This window comes from Ovis aries, chromosome 3, assembly GCF_016772045.2.
Source record: "Ovis aries strain OAR_USU_Benz2616 breed Rambouillet chromosome 3, ARS-UI_Ramb_v3.0, whole genome shotgun sequence".
In the NCBI taxonomy this organism is placed as follows: Eukaryota; Metazoa; Chordata; class Mammalia; order Artiodactyla; family Bovidae; genus Ovis; species Ovis aries.
The window spans coordinates 150,240,595-150,265,678 of NC_056056.1; the positions used below are offsets into that span (position 1 = coordinate 150,240,595).

The following is a 25,084-nucleotide window of genomic DNA, read 5'->3' on the forward strand; positions in this document are numbered from 1 at the left end:
GTGTGTGAGAATCTTGTAATAATTAAGAAAAGACATGAAATAAGTATGGGGAAAGGATAAAAAAAAATCCAGAGCAATTAAGCCTACATTTATTTTATTATTTTATTAACAATGTCTTACCTTGTGGAATTCTCTTCTGAGAAAAATAGATACAATTTTGTCCCTAAAAAAATTTTAGGGAGAAAAGTTGAAATGTTAGTTTCAACCAGAAGGTCTTCTGAAAATGAAGTTACAAAATGCATAGTACATTTGGATTATTACAACATTTGGTATTAAAAAGCTTAAGCGACATTAAGTCTCAAATAATAAAAGCATTTACTATCTTCATTAAAACATTTATTATATAATTGATTACTGTATTATAAAAATACTTATGATTCTACTGACAAGTCATTTTTGCTAAGTACATAATAACGTACATAATAATGAATGGCATGTTTTCATATTCTAAGACCTCAGTATTTAATCGGATTTTACTGTTGCCAAGATTTGATATTCTGAAGTGTACTTTTTTTTTAGCTATAATATACGTTATAAAATATAGTTCTTTAATATGTAACATTCACAGGTTTTTACTGTAATCACAGTTATGCAACCATCATCACCACCTAATTCTAGAACATTTTTACCACTCCAATAAGAAACTCTGTACTGAAGGGTATTTTTATTCCCAGGAAGAAACATCTTAACAAATTTAATTTTAAAATATATACAAAAAGCATATTCTTTACAACACTATGATCGTAAGTTTTTTTTTTTTTAATGTGCAGAACAAAGATCAGGGAAACAAATATCTAAAAATTCTAAGAGTGGCTGTACGTGGACAGCAGTATTACAGTGATTCTTTTTCTTATCTTTCCTCAAAACTAAAATTTTATATTACCTTTATAGCTCTTAAAAAAGGTACAGTTAAGACATACATTTTCTAGAGCTATATGCTAGAATTTGTACTGCAATCCAAAAGAAAAACAAAAATACAAGTTGACACATTTTTTTAAAGTCAACTAAATTTTTTATTAAATGTTTTTCAAAGTAGACAAAGTAAGTATAAAGCTAAAAAAGAATTTTAAATTTATACACTTACTAATCTGGTTGAAAAGCCACAGCTGCATCTTACTTTATGACAAATTGACTGTTGCATCACTTTTGCATCTGGGCATCTACTTCTTAATGGTCATTTCTGAAATAAAGATGTAGTAATTAAGAACATATTATAACAAAAATATAAAATCTTTAAGGACAATTACCTAAATATTAGCGACTACAGGGAACTGTCAAAAGAGTTCTTAACCAAGCTTCTAAAAAAAATTAACAGGGTTGAGGATGAGGTGGGAGGGCCCCAAAATTAAACAGTTATGTACACATACTGAGTATAAAAATTAACAATGTCTTCAGTCCTCAATCACTTGCACCCATCAATCTTGCCATTTCTAAGGTTGCCACTTATCGACAGGAAAACGAGAAAAGGAAGAGGTGGAAAAGGAATCCTAAAGTTATACATTTGGCTTTTGGGCCTTTTTTTTTGGCCTCACCTTGCAGCTTAAGGGATCTTAGTTCCCTGACCAGGTATGGAACTCAAGGCCCATGGCAGTGAAAGTACTGAATCCTAACCACTGGATAGCCAGGAAATTCCTAAAATTGAATGTTTGAAAATAATAAAATAATTGCTTATTCATTAAGCTTGTCTACTTCCCCCTCACATCTACAGAAACCTAAGCTCCAGAGCAGATTTTTTTCTCTTATTTACTGCTATCTCTTGAGCATCTAAGACAATGACTGCCGTGCCCTAAGTGCTCAGTAAACTGTCACTGAAAGAATAAATAAAATTATGAATGATTTAATGTTAATTGATGAAATATTTAACCTGACAGTATGTCAAAGTGGCAACGTTTCAAAACATCATTTCTTCCAAACATACACCATTAATGTTAGTGCTGACTACTGAATACATCTTTAGTAGTTTCTTTTCTCCAACAAACAAAGTCCATAACTAAAAGACAATCAAGACATGGTCCCCAGGCTTCAAGGGAACAGAATAAAGCCATATATTTTGTGATTTTATTTCTGCAACCTCTGGGTAAGACCCCTAGAAGAGAACTGCTGGACGTGTGACTTTCCTAAATGTTGCCAAATGGCGTGGGTGAGGGCCTTCTTCTTCTTAAACATGTATGCTCTCTGTTGCGGGACCTCCCTGGCAGCACTGGTGGTAAAGAACACGCCTGCCAATGCAGCAGATGTAAGAGATGTGCCTTTGACCCCTGGATCGGGAAGGCCCACTGGAGAAGGAAATGGCAGCCCCAGTATTCCTGCCCAGAGAATCCCATGGACGGAGGAGCCTGGTGCGCTATATGATATTCCATGGGGTCGCAAAGTGTCAGACACCACTGAAGCGACTTAATACGCATGTTCTCTGTTGTGGAGACAGCTAGGAATATAAGAAAAAATCTTTTAGATGGAGTGAAAATCTGACTGATCTCAAGAAAAACCTTCAAGGAACCCAGTAGTACCCACTACTTCCCATCCTGTAGCTGAATTAGTATTCCACACAAGGATGCTCTTCCAGTAAAAAACTGAGGGGAAATACAAATATTACTATAAAATTGCTTTTCTTCCTTTCAAAAAGCAGTGGAAGGATAAATCAAAATCCTTTTTAAATGGTTATCTATAGAGAAAGAGAAAGTAGGTGTAGAAGACAAGGATGGAAGTTATTCTTCTCACAATATATCTCACAGTTTTTACTCTGAAGACATGTTTTAAAGTCAGATGAACATCATATGATAATAACATTTTGAACATCAAAATTATAATGACTACCACTGACTGAAACATTAAATGTATTTTAAAAAATCCATCATCATCTTTCACAGTTACTAGGGCAAGAAGTAATTATCCTGAAAACTAATAATGGAAAAGAATCAAGTATACATCCTGCTGTTCTTACATGAAAGGTACCCCAGAGTAATCAGATCGCCAATAAGTGAAAGCAATCTTTTATAGGATTCCAAATAATGAATGTAGAAAGACCTAACAGAATTATAAAATACCCATTTTACAATCATTAATGAAAAAATAAACCTAATATTTATCCTGGGAGTTTTAATTTCAAAAAAGAAAGTGAAAGTGAAGTCGCTCAGTCGTGTCCGACTCTTTGCGACCCCGTGAACTGAAGCCCACCAGGCTCCTCCGTCCTTGGGATTCTCCAGGTAAGAATACTGGAGTGGGTTGCCATTTCCTTCTCCAGGGGAACTTCCTGACCGAGTGATCAAACCCAGGTCTCCCGCATTGCGGGCAGACGCTTTAACCTCTGAGCCACAATATCCCTAATATTACCACTTCCACCAGCTCCACTCTTACAATGGTACGAACCGCCTTAGTTCTCATCTGCATAAATAGTTCTCCATCTGCTCTCCTAGCTGCTTCCCTTGCTCACCTCAACAAGATTCAGATTAGTTTTTTTCAAAAGAAAATCAGATCATATCAGTCTTCTGCTCAAATCCTCTAATTGAGTCCATCTCACCAGTCTAAGAAGCTTCCCTGGTGGTTCGGATGGTAAAGAATCTCCCTGCAATGCAAGAGACCTGGGTTCGATCCCTGGGTCGGGAAGATCCCCTGGAGAAGGGAATGGCAGCCCACTCCAGTATTCTTGTCTGGAGAACTCCATGGACAGAGGAGCCTGGTGGGCTATGGGGTCGCAAAGAGTCAGACACAACTAAGTAACTTTCACTCACTTCACACCAATCTAAAAGCCAAAATCCTTAACAAAGACCATGAGGGCTATGATCTGATACTTCCCTTCCCTATCTTCCTAACCTCACCTCCTACCACGCTCCCTCTTGTTCACTCCAATCTAGCTACACTGGCCTCTTTTCTTAAACTCATCAAGCACGTTCTCACTTCATGCTCAGGTGTTGTACTAATTAACTCCTCCTTTACTTCCCTTAAGACTTGGTTTTTAAGTCATCTCATTGAAGAGGTATATCCTGGTACCCTGCTGCTGCTACTAAGTCACTTCAGTCGTGTCCAACTCTATGCGACCCCATGGACAGCAGTCCACCAGACTCCTCTGTCCACAGGATTCTCCAGGCAAGAATACTGGAGTGGGTTGCCATTTCCTTCTCCATCTGGTACCGTAGGCAAACCCGAATATCTGCCTTGGATTTCATTATGTGGTAGAGAATATGTAAGAAGTCAGTCATAAATTTTGAAGATGATAATCACTGAATCAATGAAAAAGCTGGCTTAAAAATCAACATTCAAAAAACTAAGATCATGGCATGTGGTCCCATCACTTCATGGCAGTGAAGCAGTGACAGATCTTATCTTCTTGGGCTCCAAAACCACTGCAGACGGTGACAGCAGCCAAGAAATTGAAAGATGCTTGCTTCTTGTAAGTAAAGCCACGACAAACCTAGACAGTGTATTAAAAAGCAGAGCCGTCACTCTGCCGACAAAGGTCCATATAGTCAAAGCTATGGTTTTTCCAACAGTCATGTACAGATGTGAGAGTCTGACCATAAAGAAGGCTGAGAGTCAAAGAATTAATGCTTTTAATTGTGGTGCTGGAGAAAACTCTTGAGAGTCCCTTGGACAGCAAGGAAATTAAGTAGTCAATACTAAAGGAAATCAACCCTGAATATTCACTGCAAGGACTGATGCTGAAGCTCCAAAACTCTGGCCACCTGATGCAAAGAGCTGACTCACCGGAAAAGACCCTGATGCTGGGAAAGACTGAAGGCCAAAGGAGAAGAGGGTGACAGGGGATTAGATGGGCAGATAGCATCACCAACGCAGTGGACATGAATTTGAGCAAACTTCAGGAGACAGTAAAGGACAAGGAAGCCGGGCATGCTGCAGTCCATGGGGTTGCAAAGAGCCGGACACAACTGAGCAACTGAACAAGAACAATTGTTGAACACAAAGGTAATCAATTTTCCTATCTTTGTGTCTAAACATCTATGGGCTTCCCTGGTGGCTCAGATGGTAAAATGTCTGCCTGCAATGCGGGAGACCTGGGTTCAATCCCTGGGTCAGGAAGATCCCCTGAAGAAGGAAAAGGCAACCCACTCCAGTACTCTTGCCTGGAAAATTCCATGGACAGAGGAGCCTAGTAGGCTACAGTCCATGGGGTTGCAAAGAGTCAGATACAACTGAGCGACTTCACTTTTTTCTTTTCTTTAAACATCTATGAAGCTATACTGTCCCTTTTAAAAGATTCTTATGTTAACACCTTCAAAGAATTAATGAAAATACAGCTATCATAATGTGGGTGGCTTTTTTTTTTCAGGTTTGATTTTGTTTTTAAATCATCTGTATTATAACCCTAGAAAGAAGTGGTGAAAGATTTGCAGTATTGAGTCCCATTAAAAAGCAGCTAGCAAAATAAACGGCATTCCCTTTCCTCCCACTCCTGTAGGGATTTGTTGGAGAATACATTATAAAATTTCAAGTAAACTCACGAAAAGTTTGACTCTTTCAAATTTATCTGTTACCTTTAGGCACCATGATCACCAGAAAGAGTCAAAGGAACTCAATAACTCCAACATGACTAGACTAGTTATGACATGGTAGAGATGTTTGAACTGAATAATTTTTTAAAAATAAACAAACTCCCCGTGGGCTAAGGCCTACTCTGCCTTTTAAACATCCTGTGTGTGGCTGGCAGCTTCAGGGTCCTAAGAGAGATAGCCAGAGGACAGAGAAAACAAGTATGACTCAGTGATCATATTTAACAGTCTCTGAAGACCAAAACAAAAGATACCAGTTCTGGCAAGAGTTCTCTAGAATTGCCCCAAAACTGATTTATCCACATACCTTTCATCTGAACAATCTATTTTCACTTAGTTTAAGGCTCACAAAGCATTTGTTATGTGCCTATCAGACCTCATATACAAAAATAAACCAAAAGTATAATGAAAACAATCAGCTGGAGTTCTAAGAGTTGGATGATGAATCTAATGTTAAAATCTGCTTTGTCTGGGGAGGGAGGTGAAGAGAACTCTTGAATACTGTTGTGTAGCAATGCCTCCAACTCACTGGAAATCAGACTTCAACCACTTAAGAAAAGGTTAGTGATATTAAAGGAAACTTTACTGAGCAACTTCTGTGTGCCAGATATTTATATTAGCTTGCTTAATTCTCAGAACTTCCCTATGGGAAAGGGATTAACAAAACAGAGTGGTTAAATAACTTGTCCAAACCAGAAAGAAACAGCTTCAGAATGCAAAATCTCAGTCTCCCTTTTTCACTGTTATAATCTGCACTAAACTAGAATAAAATGATTAGTCACAACTACCACATTTGCCCCATAGGAGTAACATGTAACTCCAGGCTGCTCATTTGAGAAATCTATTCTTCCAAAGTTGCTTTAAATAAGAATGCAAAAGAGGAAGGTCCACTGTTATACATTAATAAGAAACATAAAGCATTAGGGATGAACCAGAAGAATATGCTACATTTATCTCTAAGAGAACTGAGTAAAATCACAGCTCACTAATTAGTATTCATTCATAATGATTAACCTGAATCACCCTAAGTATCTGATAGCTATTCCATATTCTCTGAGAAGTCAGGGGGAAAATGTTAAGATTTAATAGAGTAGGTAACACAGATACTGATCATAATAGTTTCTGTACTTTTCTGGATGTTTGAAATACTTCTGTCTCTTTCTCTCTTGTTACATAGATATATACATACACATATATACATTAAAAGTTTTTCATTAACTTCTTAAAATTTACAACAAGATTATTAGTTATGATTCCTAATTTTCCTCTTCTGGAAAATTCTCTCATGTGGAACACCTTCCTGACACTATAACACATACTGACTTCAGTTCTTTTTATTGTTGTTGCTATTCACCCGGAAGCAATTTTATTTTTAAATGGAGGGTAACTGTTTTTCAAGACTTCAGTTCTTTATATTCAACAGAATCTAATTTTTAACATGTTATTATACTTTTTTCTAAAGTGTACATTTGTTACTAGATGCACACACTGCCTATCAAAACAATGAAAGTGTCATACCTATCATAAAATAAAAATCAAGGTGATTAGTTAACTATCAAGACACATTACCCAGGAAATGTCCTCAGTTATTTGGAGAACATGAAGATTCCTTGGAACAAATTATCCCCATTGACTAAAAAACACACCATTTAAATAGCTTACTGCTTTACACAGAACAGGGACTCAAGAGATTCATGATTTAAAATTCCCAAATACCTTGACTGTGTCTTCTAAATACTTGATTGTGTCCTGGGAATTTTCAGCATAAATTAACACTTAGAAAAAGAAACCTCCCTCACAATCTCAAATGATTGCACTAATGGTTAAGAATGATGAGGGGAAGAGGAAGACACACTCGTCCAGGGCACTGATCTTAAACAGCTTTCCCCGACAGGGTCTGCTGCTTTGCTTTGCACGTTAACAAAATGGAAGTGCACAGCCATGGAGTATGGATTGCTCCTCGAAGCTTTACCATACACCTCCTCTCCCTACAGTTAGTGTTTGCCTCTCTCCTTCCCTTCCTTCCTCTGGTACACAATATGAATAACTGTTACTTTAAAAAAGTTTTAAAAGTCTTTCTTGAAGTTGTTATGATATTGCTCCTGTTTTATGTTTTGCTTTTAAGCCCAGAGGCATGTGGGATCGAACCCGCACCCCCTACACTAGAAGGCAAAGTCTTAACCACTGGACCGCCAAGGAATTCCATCAAAACTTTTGAAACATGCTACTCACATTCGGGCCATGATAATAAAATATATTTCTTAGTTAAAAAAATTAAAAAGACATCTTAACATATGAGTCTATGTAGAACATTAAGGTAAGTATCTCCTGAGTTAGTTTTCTTCTGTGTCTTCAACATTATATCTAATGAAGAGATATATACAAATCTAAATATCACAGAGCCTGTGGCTTTACTGTTTTTCATGAGTTTTTGATATAACACAAAAAAATACTCACTATGGAGAGTAGTTTGGTATGAAGGCAATTTTACTTTGACTCTGTTCCAGGGGGTTGAGTTTTTTGAATACCAAGAGTATTTGACAGTCTCTTCTTGAAGATGCTCTAATATGCATGTATCCCCACAAATTGTAAACCAACTGCATTAACTTCCTCAAAAACGGAAACAATTTTTATAAAGCTCACTTTGGCCCTTGTATTTTCTAGGAGATAATCAGTAATTCAAAAATAGAAGTCAACCTAGAAGAGTTATACTTTTTTTCTACATTCCTTCTTTATCTGCTAGGAGGAAACTACTATTTCCATTCTTTAGTAGTTCTGCTGCTACTGCTAAGTCACTTCAGTCGTGTCCGACTCTGTGTGACCCCACAGACGGCAGCCCACCAGGCTCCCCCGTCCCTGGGATTCTCCAGGCAAGAACCCTGGAGTGGGTTGCCATTTCCTTCTCCAATGCGCGAAAGTGAAAAGTGAAAGTGAAGTCACTCAGTTTTGTCCGACTCCTAGCAACCCCATGGACTGCAGCCTACCAGGCTCATCCATCCATGGGATTTTCCAGGCAAGAGGACTGGAGTGGGTTGCCATTGCCTTCTCCAGTTAGTAGTTCTGGTAGACTCTAAATATTTTCAACAAATGTAACAGACACAAATTTTCCCCACAATCAAACTCTTAATTTCTCATGGTGGGCACTTCACAAAGGAAAATGAAAGAAAGAATGACCAATGCCTTCAATCAGTTTTCAACAAAATGAAAAGCAGAATTCATGTTTCACGATAGAACCTTCAGTAAATCCATAACCCAGGGGACTCAAATAAGCTATACCTGTTTTCTCTGAACTAAAGCTAAGAAATATTGTTTCTCCTAAAATCCACAAACTTTCACTTACAGCCATCTGATAATTCAAAGGAATTCAGTGACCCTCTATAACTGTCCTTCTTCACTATATTGATACACAGAGAATTTCCTTAATATTCTATATTTAAATGCTACGTACAGGGGGAAAAATGGTAAGGAGGAGGGTGAGAAAGACAAGCCTCATAAATTGGCCACATTAGAAATAACAGAACAGATTTTGAGATGGGGAGGGGGGAGAAAACTGTGAAATCATTTTATATTTTATAGGTGAAGAAAATGAAGCAGCAAGTAAGCAAGGAAAGATGTGAAGTTCATATTATAAACAGTATTATACCCTAGAATTACTAATTCCAACAAATCTAAAATAGGCGCTTTAGCTTAACACATATATTATACACACACACACACACACATAAAATCAGAACAGATCAGGATGTTTAAGAGTTTAAATGAATGCATGTATTCTGAATACAGTACACAAGTTAAGGGAAGTGAGAAATGGCCTATGCATCCTTTAGGGATGACGGAATTCCAGTAAGTAACCTGATTCCTTGGTACAGTTCTTTAGGACAGTCTATGCCAGGTGGATCACTGCTCTGGCCCAGTATGGCATTTTTTACTTAGATGACTAATTAAATGCACCATTAGCTAATGTTTATAAAGATAAGAAAGCGTGTATATGCCAACATCCTGTTTTCAACTTGGTAGTTTCATAAAAGGACTACTGCCCATCTGAGGATTGCTGGTCCACTAAACCTGTTCATGACACAGGAATAAATCTCAAAGTAAAGGAGTGGAACAGCAGAGTATATATATAACATCAACTGCATTTAGACAAAAACCCATTGTATACAGCCTGCACTGAACCAAAAAAAAAAAAAAAAAAATCACAGAGAAATGAGTTCTCAAATTTAGATTTATATTCTAGGAAAGATTAGATTAGGATAAGGACAAAGACATAGTATATTCAATATTAAAAATGTAATACTTAAAGAAAACAAAAGTCACTTTTAATTTCATGGACATTTACCTTACAATAAGTATTTCTCTAGTACCAACTCACATTTAGACTTCTATAAGAGTATGTGTGTGAAAGGGCACTTGGTCTACTCAATTTCACAAAAATTACAGCCTCCCATTTAGTCCCAAAGGTACAAGTGAACAAAATAACATTATAAAGTGCTATTTTAGTAGCATAGAAAAGTCTGTAGAACAGACAGACTCATGCTTAAGGAATAGTTAAGAAGAGTTTTGGTTCATGAAGAAATACTCTAGCTTGGGTGACATCAGGGTAACCACGAGAGTATGTCTTCATGATTTCCCCCCAAATCAAGCTGGATATGCCCCAAGTTAAATAACAGTTCCTATTTATTACTCCTAGACATCACTTTTAAGCTTTAAAATAGAAGTATATAAGTTAATTTAAAATACAACCTAGTCCAAAGGCTTAAAACTTAATTGTTTAAAGACAGCATTGATTCTAACTTAAAAAAAAAAAACAAACCTCAACAACTTTACTAAAGTAGAAGAGGAGTTTCATCATTTTCAACCTATCAACTTATAATGTGCATGTCCCCCTCATTCCTTCCACATATGTTTGTCTCTGTCCCTCCCTCTCCCAGGCTGTGTGGGGGGGGGCGGGGTGGGGGGAGAGGTGTTATTTCCTCCCTCCTCAATCTTGGCCATGCTAGGTTCCCTCTCCTTGCTAACAGCTCTTACACTCAATTACTGGCTTCCAAGCACCAATACTCGGAAAGAAAACATTTTATCATATTGTATGTAGCCTGCGGCAAATAAGAAAAATAGCCACAAAGTGAAAAACAGAAAAAAATCATTCAATTAGTTGAAAATAGATAAAATTAAAGCCATAAAATTTCACTTCCTTTAAAATGCCTAAATACACAGATATATAATACAAACTACTTTAATAAACTTAGTAGAGTTAATCTAACAGATTTATTTACAGGAGTCTGAGAGAAATATCTTGGGAGAAGGGTTATTAAAAGAGTTAATTTAAGGACTTCCCTGGTGGTCTAGTGGCTAAGACTCCATGCTTCCAATGCAGGGGGTTCAGGTTTGATCCCTGGTCAGGGAACTAGATCCCACATGTCACAGCTGAGTTCGCATGATGGAACTAAGACACAGTGCAGCCAAATAAACAAACAAACAAAAAAAAAGTTTAGTACAGTAGTTATGAGCACAGGCTTTGGAATCAACTTTGAGTTCATGTCCCAGCTCTACAATGACTAGCTGTGTGATCTTAGCCCGGTTACTTACTGTCTCCCCTTATCACTTCATTTCTAATGGTGTAAGGATGGCCTGTGATAACGTTTATAAGGCAAATCTGCATGGTACCTAGCACACAGTGAGAGCTCAGCACACATTACATGTAAAACATTAGCTACAGTCAATGCTTATCACTTTTTGTCTTCCTAGCATCTGAACTCCCTTATTAAGTTTGGGAACTTCGCCACCTTATGATTTTAAAAAGTCAAAGAGTTTCCCACATCTTAAATTTAAGAACCTCACACCATTTTTTGATTTCAAAAGGTGAGACACATTTCGACATGTCCTGCATAGCCAGGACATAGGCTCTGCCGAACACAAAAAGCCCATCCCAGAGTAGAAATGGGCAACTAGCGAGCAGGAGAAGAGACCAGAAGGAACTCTCTCTGATACTAATGGTGGAGCAACCGCAGGAAGGTCAAGTCTAGGGCAGAGGTAGCAGCACTCGGAGTCAACCAGTGCTGGCGGTGTCACTGGGGCAGGCTGCGGCGTCTGTCAGTCTGCCTCTGGATGGTACAGGCACCCTCATGGGAATCGTCGTGCAATGTGATTTCGGGCATTGTTTCTGGCTGCTTAGTCCTGAATCTGGTTCTCTAACTCTCAAAACAATTTGATGAGCCACTGAGCTCTATCCAATATTCTTTTAAAATTTACAATATGCTTTAATTGGTTTTTATTGCCACCAACAATTCTGACTGAAACAATCCATTTTCACCTCCCCCAAACTCACGGGGGCGGGGGGGGGGTCGGGGAAGACTGCTTTTAATCTCTCCAAACAAATACAAAACTAATGTACACTTTCAACCAATGGATTTATGCTGTGAGGTCTTGAAAATCTTAGTTTTATAAATTTTGGATAATTCCCCTAATTTAGAATATGAGAAATGCCTAATCTATTTTAGATTTACTTCTAAGGAACAGTCAAGGAGAAGTAATGACACTGGAAAATAGCTATATGCAAAGGAGTAAGTACCACCACGGTAAACAGAAATTATCCCAACTTGCCTGAGACTACCCTTGCTGTATTCCCAAGAGCTTTCTTGCTAGCAGATTTTTCCTTGGGGTCCTATAACCAAGGGAGTCCCTCCTCCTCTTGAGGGTTAGTTTAAAGACAAAATTTTTAAGTTATCATCAAAAGGCCTTAAATATTCCTATCTTATCAAATAACTCAACAAAATATTTGCATGATACAACCACCTAACTCTCTGTTGCAATAGTGCAGAGCCAGTCAGTGCCTGATTGCCACAGGCTAATTTTTCAGTACATAAAATAATCCTTTCCCTCTGCCAGATTTCTCTGCCTGGCCATTTTGTAGTTCAGTAATGCTTTTTCCATTGTTTAGAATGTTAAGCTCAAATCTGTTAATTTTATTATATGTCAAAATAAATGTAATATAAAGTTTGTGGGGATTAAGAAAATGGGGGTCTAAATTTTTTTTTCATCCCAGGAACCTGCTACCACACAGAGCCAGAACTATGTTTTAATGAATAAAAGAGCAATCTAAACAAAAGAGCAATCTTTAAAAAGTGATAGTCTTTTTGGACTAAAATCTGGAAAAAAGAATCAGGCGTTTAGAAATGTACACTGACATCTAACCTATACTTACCATATTAAAAACTCAGCAGAAAAAAACTGAATTTTGAAAAAGATTTGTGAAAGAAAAAAAAAGGCCACAGAATTTTAGGGCTCATAACAGTTAAAGCTATGTTATAAGACAGAAGCTGTTGTGACCCTGAGAGTTAAGTTACTCACAGAATCGATCTTTTGGTTCCTAGCTGAGTGATGTCATTAAAACAGCTTGCCCTTCAAACAGTCAAAGTTAACTGCACACCACATGGTATTAATTCTTGGATTTAAAATAACAAAAAAAAAAAATACTAAATCCAAGGCAAGCAATTTTAATACTCAACTTTTAATATTCTTTAATATAAAGTTTTGTTTTATGATAATTTATAAATACCCTGGACTTATCAGTGAAGTAAAAATCATCAAGAAAAGTAAAAGTTTCTCATAGTATCCATAACTCCCAAGAAGTGTGAAAATCAGTTTTGTCTATGTGCTAAGGGTGTCTCACTAATGACCAGTAATAATTTACCGGTTGCTATTTCCTGGCTGCTGTTAGAACATAACTGATACTGAATACCATGAAGTTAAATTTATGCTATTTGATAATAACAAAGAAACTGTTGTTTTTTTCTGGTCATAATCTACCTGCCCTAAAAGACACCATAATCCCTTATGGAAAAGTTTCTTTGTATTTGTTCATATTAAAGGTAGCAGAGGTCAAATTGCCAACATCTGCGAGAAATGCTGGGCTGGATGAAGCACAGGCTGGAATCAAGATTTCCGGGAGAAATATCAATAACCTCAGATATGCAGATGACACCACCCTTATGGCAGAAAGCAAAGAAGAACTAAAAAGCCTCTTGATAAAAGTGAAACAGGAGAGTGAAAAAATTGGCTTAAAGCTCAACATTCAGAAAACTAAGATCATGGCATCTGGTCCCATCACTTCACGGCAAAAGATGCAAAGATGGGCTCAATAAAGGACAGAAATGGTATGGACCTGAGAGAAGCAGAAGATATTAAGAAGAGGTGGCAAGAATACACAGAAGAACTGTACAAAAAAGATCTTCACGACCCAGCTAATCACGAAGTTAACATGCTCCCCATTAAAACAAGGGGCAAGAACAAAAAATACCTGATACCCAAAAGAGAACAAAGAGAGTATATATGTATAAAGAGACAAGGTTTACAGCAAAATGGCAACCTAAGGTACATGTACTGCTATTTCTCCTTCTTCAAAACTGGCTGACACAGGTAACAGGTGACAGCTCTGCAGAAGTTGCCAAAAGCCACAGAAACTTCTAGACGGCTATTACAAAGCAATGGGAGTTATAAGACCAAGCAAAATATTGCCATTTCTAGTTTAAATTGACAGGAGGCAGGTTACAGAGAAAAACTATTAAGGAGGGAAAAACAACAGTAGAGTCACAAAGATTTACTGAGCTATTTATTTTATTTTTAAGGTTACATACAGTTTCATCTGGGCTTCCCCAGTGGCTCAGCAGTAAAGAATCTGCCTTCAATGCAAGAGTCACAGGAGATGGAGGTTCAATCCCTGGGTCAGGAAGATCCTTTGGAGGAGGGCATGGCAACCCACTCCAGTATTCGTGCTTGGAGAATCCCATGGACAGAGGAGTATGGCGGGCTACAGTCCATAGTGTAACAAAAAGTTGGACATGACAGAAGCAACTGAGCACGTATGCACAGTTTTGTTTAGTCCTCATGACAAACTTGTGTGTTAGTCACTCAGTCGTGTCCAACTCTGTGACCCCATGGGCTGTGGTCCACCAGGCTCCTCTGTCCATGGAATTTCCCAGGCAAGAACACTGGAGTGGGTTGCCATTCCCTTCTCCAGGGGATCTTCCCAACCCAGGGATAGAACTCAGATCTTCCCCATTACAAAAAGCAAGTTTACAGAATTTTAAAGAAACAACTTGCCAGAGTCATACATACACATACAATCAGTGTGGAACTGGGGCTCTAACGTGGACATGAGCACTTTATTACTCCCTTTCATGTACTGAGCAATTCAACTGACCTAACCCTCTATCCATCCTCCCATGTAAATCCACCAGAACAGATTTTTTTTTTTAATAAAAATTTAATTATGTAAGTAACAGCATGCCTCTAATTGAAAGTCTGGAAAATATAATGGATGTACCAAAAGTCATATCTTTTTTTATTGCTTTTATAATTAGTATTTTAACGAACACCGTGTACATAAATCTCTGCACAGTTTTATTCCACATTTATAAAGCATTATAAATGGAATTCTGGGTCAAATAGTGGCAATACAGTCTGCCAGAACATCTGACTTTAATACTGCTGAACTGACGAAGAGATTATGGTTCCTTAAGAAAAACAGCCATGCCTAATTTTCCCATTATCTGCAATGCCTAGGCACATGAGCAAGTGTTCTCATGACTGCTGAATAGAGGTTTCTCTCCCCTTAGTACACAGTCTCTGAAGAGAGCAATAAACAGAGCAGGCTCTCAAATTAGAAGACAATTGTGCCAAATATCAAATTCATTAGTGGGCTGCATAAAACTCTTTTTAGGGAGAAAAGAACATGAACATTAACACTGCCATTCAATATATTTCCATGTGTTTAAAAGACTTTGGATATCTTATATTTTTTAAATACAGTATGTTAGTAGGTATATAGCATATATTGAAGACACTGTTTCTCCCAGTTTACCTACATGTCTTAATCTGCTATTGTCCATGGAAATCATTTCAGAACATGTAGAAAATTCAGAGTTGTATATTTTAACAATGACTAGATTTCTCTTACTTAGATTTTCTGTCAAAAATCATCATCGATTTTCATCAAGTTCTAATGATATTATAGCAGGCAATGTCCCCAGAAAAATGAAAAAGACTGACTACAAAACAATGTGCCAGCAGGCACTGAACTAGCACTTTAGATGCATTAATTTAAACTTTACAACATTACATTATATTATTATTACTATTACCTCTATTTCATAGGCAAACTCAAACAGAGAAAGATTGAAGTTGCTTGTTTGGGGACTTCTGGTCCAGCGGTTAAGACTCTATATGTTTCCACTGCAGGGGCACACTTATTTCCACTTATTTCCTGGCTGGGATATAAGATCCCATATGCCATGCAAGTGGGGCCGAAAAAAAAGAAACTTGCTTGTTTTTTGAATATAGGTATTCTGGCCATTACTTTGCCAACAAAGGTACATATTAGTCAAAGCTATGGTTTTCCCTATAGTCAAGTATGGACATAAGAGTTGGACCAGAAAGGCGGCTGAACGTCAAAGAATTGATGCTTTTGAACTGTGGTGTTGGGAGAAAACTCTTGAAAGTCCCTTAGACTGCAAGGAGATCCACCAGTCAATCCTAAAGGAAATCAGTCCTGAATATTCACTGAAAGGACTGATGCTGAAGCTGAAGCTCCAATACTTTGGCCACCTGATGTGAAGAGCCAACTCATTAAAAATCAGACCCTGATACTGGGAGAGACTGAAGGCAGGAGGAGAAGGGGACAACAGAGGATGAGATGGTTGAATGGCATCACTGACTTAATGGACATGAGTTTGAGCAAGCTCCAGAAGATAGTCAAGGACAGGGAAGCCTGGCATGCAGCAGTACATAGGGTCACCTAGTCGGACACGACTGAGCAACTGAACAACAAATTCTGGCCACACTTCTAATCACTACACAAAATTGACTCTCAATGTCAAGCAAAAAGCACTGAATAGCTTTCCGTGAACACTGGTGGTACAGGGCACGATGATAGTAGTATGCTTTCCAGAAAACAGGAAATTCAACCAATCCAAATGAATTATTTATTCATTAGGTAAAGAGTTATTATAGATCAAAAATTGTATCAAAATGTGGGAACATTCTCCAAACCTTGAGAAATACTAGGACTAAAAAGTTGGAGAAAGATCACTGTAAGGTAGATTTCTAGTTAGACATATCTAACCTAGATTAAAATAGAATTATTCACAAGTGTCAGGGCATAGCAGGAGTAATTAGTTCTGCCTAGGGCATTCAGAGAAGTTGTAGAGAGGAGGAAATACCTCAACTACACCTTGAGTAACAGACTTCTAAGGGAATTTGTAGGTAATAGTCTGTCTCCCAAAATCACCCCCCACAGAAGGGTCAGGTTCTCACTGCTATGAAAACTGCTGCAGTAGCAGAGAACATGTCTCAGCACAAAAGAACCATCTTCTGTTGGCTGGAGGAGAGCATGGGGTTGCAATAGGTGCGAGTGATCAAACCCCTGTCAACACTATGGGAACCAGCAATAAGGAGGAGCCTGTCTATCAAGCTTAATTTTACAGCCAACATAGCTACAAAACTGCCTTTAACAGACTTGTATTTAAATTCCTAATTTTAGAAAAACCTAAATTTTAAAACTAATAATAAGGAATTGGGGTGGGGGGAGCAGACCTTCAGTTAAGCATGACTGGCTTTGACTCCTTCCTGAAACCTCATCTTAAAAAGTTAAAGGACATTTTAGAAATATAAAATCCATAAGGATATGAGAATGGGGAAGGACACAATATAAAATAAGAGAAGTCAACAATATTCTGGATGCTAGAAATGCGGCAGTTGGGGAGAGGCAACTAAACTAACTAGACCAAAAAAGGTGAAGCCTAAACCTGAAAGGAAAAAGTCATCAAGCTGATAAACACAAAAAGCTTAATAATGGTCACCAGGGGCTAGGGGTTTGGGGCGGGGGCGGGGGGGGGGGCGGTAATGAGCATTTCCGGGTTAATAGGTACTGAGTTCCAGTTAGGGATGATATAAAAGCTCTAGAGATTGAGGGACAGTGGTAACGAATTACACGATAAGGTGAATACACTTAATGCCACAGAACTATACACTTAAATGGTAAATTTTGTTACGTATATTTTACCATATTACTACAATTTTTTTAAAAAAGCAGCAGCAAGATGACTCATGCTGGAGAGATTCAGGTATTGAAATCATGATGAAGACAAAAATGCAGGGTGCGGCCGAAAACTAGATGACTGGTTGAAAGTTCATTTCAGTGGCCTCACCCCAAAACTGATCTTCTCACCACTGCTGGAGAGGGTGGACCACAGACTCTGATCTTTGGAACATAGGCCAAAACTGAAAGCTAGACAAAACAATTACTGAAAAACAGAATTATTTGAAAGTCTGCATTCTACATAAGCAGGTTGTCTCCAAGCAGAAAAAGGAAATAACAGATTATCTGATTATCTGATGTATCCAACCATATTATAGTTTATATTTGTTAGAGAATTGCAAATGAATAGACACAAAGTATATAAAATTTCAAACTCATAATTATTTGAGAAAACATTAAGTTGGATAAGAAGAGAAATACGATCATAGTGAATCTTGTGACAGCTGCAAAAAATTTGCAAAGTCATAAAAATTTAAATACTAAATAAAGAATTTAACCCCCCCAACCTGATATCGTATAAAAGGAAGAATAGAGAAGGAGAAATATGTATAAACGTTTGCAGGCGGCAGAGATTAAGATGACTAACCCTCATTTTTCTTAGAAGGAAGTGAGTAGTTACTGTCTAAAATAAAAAGCCAACAAACAGCAGAACTGACTTGGAAAAATAAAGGCACAACAGAATAGCTGAGACTGCCCCTAAAGGCTAGGAACTGGATGTGAGATGAGGAGAGATGATGCCCTGCTATTTTTATAAGCCTTGAATTTTTAAAACTATATATGTACAAATATCATTCTAATTTTAAAATAAAAGTTTAGAGAGGCAAAACAAAATTGTAATGATGTTATTAAAAAGATCTAAAATGGTCTATATTGTCTATACACCTTTTTTTTTTTCAAACTACTGTGTTAGCTTTCTTAGAATTTTCAGTCATATTGAGGTCAGCCATGCTACTTGCTGCTCTGCCTTTCAATGCTGCTGGGCATCACCAAAATAAGGCTCCAGTAGAAGGAAATGGTGCTGAAAATGCTGCCCCTGACCAGCATGCTAACCCATCAGGCAAGAAAAAAGTGGTGGGGGAAAATCCTGATGCCAGGATGACCAGCTGAAGAGAGGAGGAGAACAAGGAGGAAGACAACATAGGTGGGGAAGACATACCTGATGCCACGTGAACTGAAATGCTTTAAAATGGGACTGAGCTCCAAAGAGTTTTTACATGGGAAAGAATGCTAAGAGCAGAGGAATCGTTAGTGTTTCTAGAACATGTCATCTGGGTGGTGTCTTTAAATACACAGTACAGTCCTGTTTATGCATTCTGCCCTGGCCACACTGGTCATTTCTCCATTGTTAGTTTGGGATTTGAAGAACACATCCAAGCATCTCATTTTGAAGGCCTGATACAACCATAACTGGGTATATACTTTTATTAATAAAACTGATACTTTATCATGGCTGGCAACACTTGTTAAATTTCATAGGTCTCCTCGCTTGCTGGGAGTTAGCTATGGTGGTGTTAAGGTGGCAGAAAAGAGTGTTCCTCTCATCATCTGTGGCTGGGGACTGGGTATCTGTTCCCTGGAAATGTCTGATGCGACTCTGAAAGCTCATGTTTTTGCATTAACTAGTGGGAGAGGTGTCTGTTTTCTGGTTTGCCTCCTTCATTCTGTGGCTGAGATGGGTACTTCAACCTGGTATATTTTGGTTTCTTAAGAATCTGAATGATCTAGATTTTAATCCAGTATAAGAAATGATTCACTTGACTCTATATACTTATCTTCCAAAATTTATTTTGTCAGTCACTGCCTTTGGGTCCATGTCTGCCTGGTGCTTTCGCTACCTATTTAGTCTATTGCCTGATATACTATATACTATATATACTATACTTAGTCTATTGCCTGATTTTTTTGTCCACACAGTGTCATGCTCTACAGTGATGCTCAGTGAGTGTAATGTCCCATGAGCTGCTTCTGCTTCAGGCCGCCTTACCAGCATTAGTTGAACAGGGATGGATGCAGCTATGGCTGAAGGGGACAGTGTAAGCAGAGACTCTTACTGTGGGAAGCTTGCTGGATCTTCATTCCTATTTGTTGGAACCAGGAAGAAAATGAGAACTGTGCAAACCAACCAGTGAACAATAACCAGTGTGTCTGAGGTAGCAACACTACCGCTGTGGTTGGGGAAGGTGTGCGTGCAGCCCACCTAGCCATACTTCAGCAGGGTGGGTCTGCTGGCTTTCAGCCTTGCATAGGCCTTCAATTTTTCCACTTGGATATTTTTGTTGATTGTATTCATATGCAATAACCTTACTGATCACCAGCCTCATCTGCCTGACTCTACCAGTATTTGCTAGGCATCAGTTAATGTCATTTTGGACAGGGACTGCCAAATCCATGAGCTCTGCACAGCTGCTTATGATTTCTACATTTCCTAGCTAACCATAAGGGCTGTGATGGTGCTGGCAGCATAGATGCCACACGGATGCAGTGACCTTGAGAAGGGTAAAGGGTAGAGTCCTGAGGACTTTGATAGCTGCAGGGCTGCTGGCTGGAGTTGTCCTAATTCTGGGGCTCCTGTTTGAGCTGGTTATTATTGTTCACCCAAGGCTTCCCTTGGCTCAAACTCCTCGTTTTTTCCCACCACAGGACCAGGCACTTGGAATCCTGCATACCAAAATCACTGCAGCTATAACATTGATGGGTCCTCGATGGTACTTGAAAACTGCAATTGAGCTGGCTTAGGCAAATGGCATCCAGAATTTTGACCTTCACTATAACTGTCAGTGCCAGTGATCACTATGTTCTTGCTTTCCCTATGTGTACCTTGTATCTGGCATTGTTCCTTTACTAGGTGTTACTGCAGAAATGCAAAACTTGGTCTACAGGCAAATTTACCCATTTTTACTGATGGTCATGGCATTGATAGGAATCTTGTCCTTCCAGATCTGCCAGTTTAAGTCCCTTTGTGCATGTGCATGCTCAGTTGCTCCGTTATGCCCAATTCTTTAAAACCCTATGAACTGTAGCCCACCAGGCTCCTCTGTCCATGGGATTCTCCAGGCAAGAATACCAGAGTGGGTTGCCATTTCTTCCTCCAGGCAATCTTCCCAACCCAGGGATCAAACCCGCATCTCCTGTAGCTCCTTTACTGGCAGGCGGATTCTTTACCACTGAGCCCACTGGGAAGCCCTTATGTGCCTTTATGAACATATTTAAAATGACAAGTTTGTAGGCCAATACCTTGTGAACTATGAACGGAAATCTGGCAAACAAGGCACCTCCACAGTTGTCCTAAGAACAAAGTGGTTGTATGAACTACCCTGACCTTCCCCTTGTGTTTATGTGCCCTTTTTTGTGGACTTTTCTCTTCAGAGATTTTTCCCAGTGACCTCTCAGCACTGTTTTTAAGTTGAATGCATCTGACTTGTGTTCTCAGCATTCAGAGAGCAGCAGTATGAGGCTCTGCTGCCCTTCCTGCATCTTCTGACCTCACTGCTGTCTGAGGTCTATATATGTGTAAATAGAATTTCCTGGATACTTTAAAACCTTGGATTAAACAAAATGTGCCTTGTACATTTTTAAACAAAATGTATAATTTAATTTATTAAATCTGCTTGTTACTTTTTAAAAAAACACCTTTCTTATAGCACAATTCATGAGCTGATACAGTATGCAATTCACTGGAGAAATACTCTGGGCATGTAGCAATTCTAAAGCCTAACTGTTTAAAACCACTCTATAAACACAGTATTTTATTTATTCATTTCCCCCTAAGAATATATATTTGGGTATATTTATATAAAGGCTTATATTATTTGTAACTCTTGGATCAAATCCAAATCTTGACATTTCGAATGACTAACATTTGTAAGCACCAGTGATGGTAGAGCTGAATTTAAATAAAGTCCAAGTGTCAAATGATACAAATAGACAAACTGAAAGGCTACTCATGGAAAAATATATAACAGTACTAAATATGCAAAAGAAAACAGGAAACAATCTTATCTACAAGAACTGTACAACTTGCAGCTTTTTAAAAGTCACATTCTTGTGGGCACAAATTCACCAACTAAATATAATCTAATTAACATATTCCTTCTACACAGTTGAAACAAGAACTTCATTCCAGAAAAAGAAAATACTTCAAAGCTCAAGATTAAAACCATGAGCAACTACATCAGAACCTACTGAATTTTTTTTTAATTAGTAAAGTTCTTTTCATATAAAGATAAAAACTATGAGACCTGGTTTTCTTTTCAGCAGTATGAAGGAAAGTTATGACCAACCTAGACAGCATATTAAAAAGCAGAGACATTACTTTGCCAACAAAGGTCCGTCTAGTCAAGGCTACGGTTTTTCCTGTGGTCATGTATGGATGTGAGAGTTGGACTGTGAAGAAAGCTGAGCGCCGAAGAATTGATGCTTTTGAACTGTGGTGTTGGAGAAGACTCTTGAGAGTCCCTTGGACTGCAAGGAGATCCAACCAGTCCATTCTAAAGGAGATCAGCCCTGGGATTTCTTTGGCAGGAATGATGCTGAAGCTGAAACTCCAGTACTTTGGCCACCTCATGTGAAGAGTTGACTCACTGGAAAAGACTCTGATGCTGGGAGGGATTGGGGGCAGGAGGAGAAGGGGACGACAGAGGATGAGATGGCTGGATGGCATCACCGACTCGATGGACATGAGTTTGAGTGAACTCTGGGAGATGGTGATGGACAGGGAGGCCTGGCGTGCTGCGATTCAGAGGTCGCAAAGAGTCGGGTATGACTGAACTGAAGGGGACAAGAGAGAATGAGATGGTTGGATGGCACTACCGACTCGATGGACATGAGTTAGAGCAAGCTCCAAGAGTTGGTGATGGACAGAGGCCTGGAGTGCTGCAGTCCATGCGGTCACAAAGAGTCAGACATGAATGAGCGACTGAACTGAACTGAATGGACTGTGCTCATCTATAGCTACAGTTGCTCAACTTCATGTGTCAGCTACCTGACAAATTTACAAATACTTAAAAAACTATCACAAAGGTTTAAGAGCGTTAAAATCATATGTGTTATACTATTTATACTGTGCATCCATATATTCAAACAAGAAATAAAAAGAGCAACCAAAGAAAACCTCAAGCATTATCATACTCACATGTCAGAGAACATGACAGAGAGAAATGCCCATAAGACAAGACTCCTTCACTCAAGGAATCTGGGATTCAGCAGTGCAGAAGGGAGTAAGAAGTGTGTGTGGCAGAGGTGCCAAGACCAAGACAGGAAAACGACTCATGAACAAGACAAAAAACTAAATGACTGAGTACTAAACTACAAAATAAAAGGGTAAATCTAAAGAAAAAGGAAGATAACAGTCGCCCTGACAATAAAAGTAGGCACTGAACTGGTCTCAAAGAAGTAGAGAAGCATTTGAAAAAATAAACGAGAAAGGTCAACATCTCTGTCTCTCTTGCTCTCTCTCTCAATGTTACCATACACTTAAAATTTTTCATATGAAATACCAGAGGCAAATGTATGCAAAAATCAAAAAAGTAATCTAAAAGAGAATTGGCCCAGAAGAGGGAAAATAAATGAAGTAGTAAACAGAGGGAAAATTATCCACAAAGAAAAAAGAAAAATCTTAACAACCATACATGCTGTATATCAATAAATGTTCGCATTATTTTGATTAGCCTCAACCCATTATTGGAGTTGGAGAAGGAAATGGCAACCCACTCCAGTGTTCTTGCCTGGAGAATCCCAGGGACAGGGGAGCCTGGTGGGCTGCCATCTATGGGGTCGCACAGAGTCGGACACGACTGAAGCGACTTAGCAGCAGCAGCAGCAGCACCATTACTGGAGGGAAAATGAAATTGTTATAATTTCATTTCCACAGGAAGAGACTGACAAAACAAGTTTAAACAACAAAACTATATGAGATTTTCTGACTCCCAGCCCTACATGTATCCATTACAATACTACACACTATTTTATGTGTTAAGTATTTTACACTGGACTGACTGCATCACCAACCTCAATTTCTTATAACCAAAAACATTAGAATGCTACTGAAAAAACAAAACAAAAAAAAAAGAAGCCCATCTTAAAGTAAGTATGCTGTAATACACAAGAGCCAAATGGGTCTCAGTTAAGACCACAAAACTTTAACAACTAGAATGGTGGCCTTTCCAGTAAATTGGTATGTTACTGTTCCTCTAGCCCACAGGCCACTCTAATGGGAAGACAAGGAGAGGGTACTCCCCAAGTAACAAACTTCAGAGCTGCAGTCACAGTCCCATAAACAGAACTTCTTCACTGTTTATCTAAATTATTTTGATTGTACACTGACAGCTACCTAGAGACCGAAAATCAAAGAAAATAATAAATATAAATGAAACACTATAAAATAAACACAATCATGAAATGTACCAGTTACTATGCCATACAGTTATTAGTTTCAAACTTACAAGGTTTCTCAGGAATCATAGTTAATATTACTTTTTACACCTAACTATGGAGAAGGAAATGGCAACCCACTCCAGTACTCTTGCCTGGAAAATCCCATGGACGGAGGAGCCTGGTAGGCCATGGTCCATGGGGTCGCAAAGAATCAGACACGACTGAGCGAATTCATTTCACTCACTTCATACTTTATCACTGGAGAAGGAAATGGCAACCCACTCCAGTATTCTTGCCTGGAGAATCCCATGGACAGAGGAGCCTGGCAGGCCATGGTCCATGGGGTCGCAGAGAGTCGGACACGACTGAAATGACAAAGCACGCACACCTAAACTAAAATTTTCCTTAAGTTGATAATATCATATTAATTTAAATGGTTATCCATGTACCCAAACCTGAATTAATATTCATCACAAACTGAAAAACACGTTGGTCAAGCACCTGAGAATCATGACCCCGTACATTCTCTCTCACTTCTTTCTCTTTTCCAACATCTAAAGGCAAAAGAGTTTCACACTCTTCCATTACACTCCTACCTAAAAACCCTGAGCAACAGCCAGGTCCCACCCCCTTCCGTGGGGATGCACTACTGAATTAACTGAGTATCTGTTCAGGATACAGAAGGGTATAACTAAGTTTTCTTTCAATATTTTTACCTGTGTTTTCATGTGTGACTGAGAGGAGTAGGGAAAAGGAGTTCTAAACGGAGGCACAAAAGAGCCAAACAACCTTCAGCCCTCTAAGGCAGCTGTGGCAGAATACGAAGGCAACGTACCCGAAGTGGAAGGGACATAAGCCCAGCTCTGCCACTTAACATTTCTCAGTGAGTGAGTTCTTTCGCTTAGCAACTCACCCTGCCATGTCCAGCCTAGCAGACTCTTTGATAATACCCATGCTATCAAACACCTCCACTAAACAGCCATGTATTTGTGGATGTGTTCAATGGATTACTATTTCTACCTACCTTTGGATAGGGTGGCTCAGACAGTAAAGCGTCTGTCTACAATGTGGGAGACCCAGGTTCCATCCCTGGGTTGGGAAGATCCCCTGGAGA

At 38.7% G+C, this 25,084-nt stretch overlaps 1 protein-coding gene and 1 pseudogene across 7 annotated transcripts in view; one reads left to right on the forward strand and one right to left on the reverse strand.

Annotated features, from left to right (window-relative positions):
• FRS2 (fibroblast growth factor receptor substrate 2) overlaps nucleotides 1-25,084 on the reverse strand; it is a 152,132-nt gene that overhangs the window by 54,442 nt on the left and 72,606 nt on the right. For 6 of the 7 annotated variants that reach the window (XM_060412803.1, XM_060412802.1, XM_012174584.5 and 3 more), the window contains 2 exons: nucleotides 1,085-1,180; nucleotides 121-163 (listed from right to left, as the gene is read on the reverse strand). The exons of the other annotated variant lie outside the window; for it this stretch is intronic. The gene's annotated coding sequence lies outside the window, so the exon portion shown is untranslated. The remainder of the gene's footprint in view (nucleotides 1-120; nucleotides 164-1,084; nucleotides 1,181-25,084) is intronic. 7 annotated transcript variants of the gene reach the window in all.
• Nucleotides 18,544-20,549, forward strand: LOC121819180 (E3 ubiquitin-protein ligase MARCHF6-like; annotated as a pseudogene).